The sequence below is a fragment of the Saccostrea echinata genome, unplaced genomic scaffold (assembly GCF_033153115.1).
Source record: "Saccostrea echinata isolate AGI-Se365-2 ecotype Australia unplaced genomic scaffold, CSIRO_AGI_Sech_v1 ptg000015l, whole genome shotgun sequence".
NCBI lineage: Eukaryota > Metazoa > Mollusca > Bivalvia > Ostreida > Ostreidae > Saccostrea > Saccostrea echinata.
In genome coordinates this window covers 5507501-5513690 of record NW_026889764.1, presented here as the reverse complement: position 1 = coordinate 5513690, position 6190 = coordinate 5507501, and positions in this window count along the sequence as shown.

The following is a 6190-nucleotide window of genomic DNA, read 5'->3' as shown; positions in this document are numbered from 1 at the left end:
TGGGAATTTACTGAAATAAAAATTACTCTTTTTATAATCAACATTCAGTACATGAGTGAAAAGATTGACTTTTTGAAAAATAGCAATAGTCTCGTGATGCAGGTCACAAGGTACGTAGGACATCTTTTTTTAGAACCACATGCTCCTGTGAAAAGAACCATTTTTCTAGGGTATGCCGAGATTTCCTTGTGGCCAATAACGCACGGACTCAGTGTGGACACTTATTTAGTCCTGAATTATGAGACGAATTTGACTTTGAAATCCGATTTCAAGGTTGTATTGATTGAAATCTGATCACAAGCTCATCTCTATCCAAAGAATTAAGCATCTGATCAATTAAATGCTCAGACTGATGCATATTGCTCTAAATGCGGGATAATGACATATGCGATGATGACTTTGGAAGTTCTGATTTTCAAAATTTAAACCCTATCCCAACAATAAAAAACTGTGGTGCTAAAATGTCGTTTGATTCAATAGTATGCCTTGATTAATAACAATTATGAACAGAATATTGCATAAAATTGTATTTGGTTAACATTGTATTGCATGGCAATACATCTTAAATTCATATATTTTGGTATACGTTTCTTTTTCCTTTCAGTTGATATAATTTTATCTGTAAAAATCTCCAATTTTTGATATTTGAAATAATAAAAAATCATTCACAGTTGTAAATTCTCGAAATATATTTTGCAAAAAAACGGGATTATTATATCATAGAGAGAGCGTAGATATTTGTGGTTGATTGTATGTTATTTTACGCCCCATTCGAGAATTTTCACTCATATAGAGAGGTCACCGGTGAAGGGCTTCAAATTTAGACCTTTACTCGGGACTCAGAGCCATTGAGCAGTGAGGGATCTTTATCGTACAAACCCCTGCCATGACACGGAGCCTTGGTTTTTAAGGTATCATTCGAAGGACCCGTAACTTTCACCGACTGAGCTACTGTAACTGTCGATCAATTTGAAAAGTTTTTTCCAAGCAGCAAAACTGAAATTATTAGTTTTAAGAATAGCTCACGCATCCCTGGTAAACAAAGTATTCAATGTGCGACCAGAAAACCAGCCTTAATATCTTAAATCAAAGCAAAGAAGCTAGTTTCTTTAAAGTTCCCATTAACAGAATTTTGTTTCATGTTGTTGTCTAAATTCAAACAAGAGTCAGTCCTTAAGGTTACATTGTTTGTAGTTTGATTCTGTGAAGAAAAACTCAGATCAGCAGGTATCAAAGTTGTGACATGTAGATGAAAATTGCAAATTAATGTGGCAATAGAATCATTTTTTGAATAAGCTTTCAAATTTTGTATTTGTGGATATTGGTATTATCTTGTTTTCCAGATATAAAATCTTGTAAGTACACAGCTTGATGTGTACCAATATCATGGAAGCGTTTTGGTATCACTTTGGAATTTTTATTCTCCTCAAAATTTCAACTTGAAAATTGGTAATTGTAACTTTTAAGTTGGCTTTTCCGACTTTAAAGTTTTTTTTCCAACTTTAAGGATTTTTTTTCACTTTAAGATTTCCTTTTCCAACTTCTAACTTCGCAATTCCTACTTCAAAGTTGGTCATTCCAACTTAAAAACTGATAAATACAATTTTCAAATTGAATTTTCCAACTCTAAAGTTAGTAAGTTCAAATTACTGGCTATTCAAGCTTTTATCCTGGTTTTCCCATGTTTAAAGGGTTGTTAATTCCTGCATTAAAGTTGGCTTTTCCAACTATAAAGTTGACTTTTTTCAACTTTAACCTTGGCTTTTCCAACTTTAACCTTGGCTTTTCCAACTTTAATCTTAATAATTCCAACTTGAAAGTTAGCAATACAAACTTTTATCTTGGCTTTTCTATTTTAAAGTAGGAAATTCCAACTTTAAAGAGGGGGGTTTCAAGATTTAAGTTAGATTTTCCAATAATAATCATGACTTTTCTAACTTTACAGTTTGCTTGTTTTTTTTTTTTTTTGGTTTTTTTTTTGTTTGTTGTTTAACCCCTCTCCAGAATTTTTCATACATATGGAGACACCACCACTTCCCTGTGGAGGACTGCAAATTTATACGTATACTCGGTACTCATGGAGCACTGAGGGATCTTTTTCGTGCCAACACCTACAGTGAAAAAGCATGATTAGTATATCCAACTTTTTAAAACGTTGAATATTATCGAATATTTTAATTAAACATCGCCTTCGTTTATTTCAGCCCACACATACATGTATAACTGTATATACATACTATATAATATGGAGTTAACATGAAAGAACAACCTCAAATGTTGAAGAATACAATAATTTTTATTTTTCATAAATATTTCTTGTTCTTATCTCTGTTCAGCATATCAATGAATTCAACAACAAATGAATTTATTAGAACATTTTAAATCTTTATTAAAAACATTTCTTTCCATTGTAATTGTAGAGCAGCATGACGTCTTTAATGCGAAAGCTGATAAAAGTACACAAAATAGCTGACTAAAGGCGACATAAAAGTTGGAAAACAAGGATTAATACGAAAGATTTAAGATCGAAAACCCGAGATTAAAATTGTAAAACCCAACTTTTAAGTTTGATTTCCCAACATTTAAGTTGGAAAAGCTAAGACTAAAATTGGAACAGACAACTTCAAAGTTGAAAAGTCAACCCTAATATTGGAATTACCAACTTCAATATTTGAAAATACTACTTTTCAATTAAAATTATCAACGAAAGAACTGACGACTACGACCAAAATGTAATTTTGCGAAAAACTTTCTATCTTAAATTAATTTTAAAATGGTTTTAATATTTTTAAGTTTTTAGGTTTGAATGATATTTTAATGCGAGAAATCAGTCGTAAGTTCCTTTGTAAAACGGGGATCCAGGTGCCTAGGAGGAGTACGCATCCCCTGTTGACCAGTCACACCCGCCTTAAACCCTACGTATTGATCAGGTAGACGGAACATTCCTTAGTCAAATTCAGTATAAAGACAAAGACGTAACAATATGATAAGAAACAAGTCGGCCAAATTACGACCCAATTATAGGTTATATTTCCTAACAAGGTCATTATAACGACCATAAAATTTTACGAAATGCCGACTTTAAACGAAGTTGTTGAAACCCTTGTAACATCAGTTTATCTGTTAGTAGCCTGCCTTGGTTTAAAAATTGATTGCACTTGGAGCATGCTCTTGAGGAGCGAATAAGTTGGGAGACATAAACACCATTTGCAGATGATAGCGGTGTATTTTTACATAAATAAGGAAAGTTGACAATGAAAAGGCTGAAATTAGCTTGTTTGTCATACAATTTAGCTGTTAGTTTGTCTTTGACGTCTATAGTCAGTAAAACATCCAGATATGAAGCTAATCTGAAAGACTCTTTGGTGTCTTTTATTTCAAGTTCAATGGGATAAATCAAGTTCGACATATAAATGGAATAACTATTGTTAATTGATGAAACGTCGGCGGCATATCTGAATGTTGAGTTGAAGGCCACGGCAAGTGTTTTCTTCTAGTATAGAAGTTTATGAATAAATTTTAAACATACGAATATAAAAACAGGTCGGCTAATAAAGGAACACAATTATTGCCCTTGAATTTCAAACAGTTTGTTGGAAGACTTGGTCTCCGAAGACTACATAAATGTTGTCAATGAGGAACTACAGCATCTTTTTAATTTCAACTTAAGAGTACTTGTGCGTAAAATCAGAGTGGTTTTTAACCAAGTTATTTTATTGATGGCCAATCACAAGATGTGAAAATTTCCGAGTTCCATTTTATTGAAGAATAATTTGTCTGTGATATCAAAAAGCCTAGTTTTTAATTTACCGTGAGGAGTTATTGTATAAAGTGAAGAAAAGTCGTAATTTTGATGTCGTAGACTTTTGAAAAAAAATGTGTTTTCAAAGTTTTAAAAGTTTTAGGCGTTTTGGGGGACCCACTCCTGATTTACACCTTTTCTAGAGTATGCTGTAGCACAGAAGTTAATATTTTCGTAAGGAGTATATATAGGGGCTTTCTAGAGCATTTGCTGGACCCGGCAATACATCTTTGTTTGCAAGGATTTTTATGAAGTTTAGAAACCCAGTATAGATAGGGTAGATCGAACTCACATTGGTTGGCTGGAATGTTATATACAGTGTAAGTATGAAACAATGAAATTTTCATCCTTGGAAAGTGAACTACGAATAAATGTACAAATACCTTACGTAAATCAACAGTGAGGCCTTCATCATATTTGCATCAAACTTTACTCTGTCCCTTTGAAAGGTTTGAAAAGTCTATTTGCTAGCTAAAATCCAAGAAAGTCCATATTTGGATTCTTCGATACCAGAATACAGACTCAGATCTGTGATAATGGATATTGCAAATCATAGGCTCTTTAAACTGCCACGTTTCGCGGTAGAAAATACTGCCCAAAAAAACCGTTTCTTCCTTAAGCTTCAATATACCAAAAAGCACTCTGATTGTTCACAAAAGTACACTGAAGTTGATATTAAAAAGATGCCTGAGTTTCTGATGGACAATTTCTATGTAGTTTTTGGAAATTAGGTCTTTCAACGACTTGTAGGAATTTCCATGGGTACCAATTGCGCCCCTTTGTTAGCAGATCTATTTTTGTGTTCACTTGAAGCAGAATTTATTCGAAGATTTCTACACGTGAAAAAGAAAACACTTGTTGTGGCCTCAACTTCGCAGTATAGTTAAGGCTACACATGAAGATAATATGGTAATGAGGTCATAATGAGGTTTGACGTCATGACAGTTGCTCCGCCTTGATAAATCTATATAAGGAAATAGAGCTCAAAAAAGCTATTTAATGATGATTGCGAGAATTTGTAATAAATGTCTGTATTTTCATGTTTAAATAAATAAACATTAGTGATTTTCTCGTATATAGTAACAACACGTCTTCGAAATAATTTCTTTTTATTGTGTCGTTTGGCTGCATTCGGCTTCAGCCAAGCGCTTGCACTCGGTGACACGGAATGTTGTTTACATCTAAAAACGTGGCGACAGCAGTTGAGATATGCAGTGGATAAATGCAACAATCAGGCAATCTTTAAAGAGAATAGGAATAAAATAAGAGACCTAGGCCTTGTTTATCTTTTTGATGAGAAGATGATGACGTTATTTCGGGAAATCATGGATAATATATATATATATATATATATATATATATATATATATATATATATATATATATATATATATATATATATATATATATATATATATATATATATATATATATATATATAGTATATACATGTGCACTGTACATACAAGAGTATAAGACCCTATAAATTTTAATTTATACCTCTGGCAATCAAAAATGATATGAAATTTAAGATTTCAGTTTTCACCAGTGCTTCATATTTTAAATTCATCCATAGAACTTTTATCTATCTGTATTACTACGTTGTAAATTTGAAGAATTTCTACATTTATTAATGAAGATAAAATATTTGAATTTTCATTTGTCTGACTACATCATACATGTACATTAAGTCAGTCTTATATGTATATACATGTATTTATAGGCTGTTTAGATGTATAATTCTTTTATCATTGTAGCTGTCACAGAACTGGTTAAAACTGGCATTCACATCAGCCAGAACTACAGTGTATCAAAATAGATGCATCAATTTCTCCACTGGGTATGATCACTACTAAAGCATTTCACATTAATTTTATAGTATGCCAGTGTTAATTTTTTTTTTAATTTTGTATAGGTGAAAGAATTAAATGTTATCTCTAGTATATTGATTTTATTTTTTTTTTTACTTAAATTAAGTATAGCTACTGATTCTAGTTTTGCAAATGTCATAGGTTTCAATTTCGCAGAAAAGTTTTGTATCAAAAGTTTGTTTCCATTTATTTAATGAATTTCAGAAAATACATTTGTATAGTATAGCATGGTTTGTTCTGCACAATGCAATGTCATTTCATTCTACAATAGTAATCATTAATATATATTTCACTCATTACATAATATCTGTTGTGTTGTAGATAATCCCGAACAATTTGAACAACTGTTTGCACCAATAAAATAAAAAAAAAAAGGTATGCTCCATATTAGCTATAAACCATACATATTCCTAGCAGCATTATTGAAATGTTTTGATAATAAAAACAGTAGAGTTACAAATATATACATGTAAACTATATGCTTTCCATGTTACTCAATGCATAATGGTATATTTCA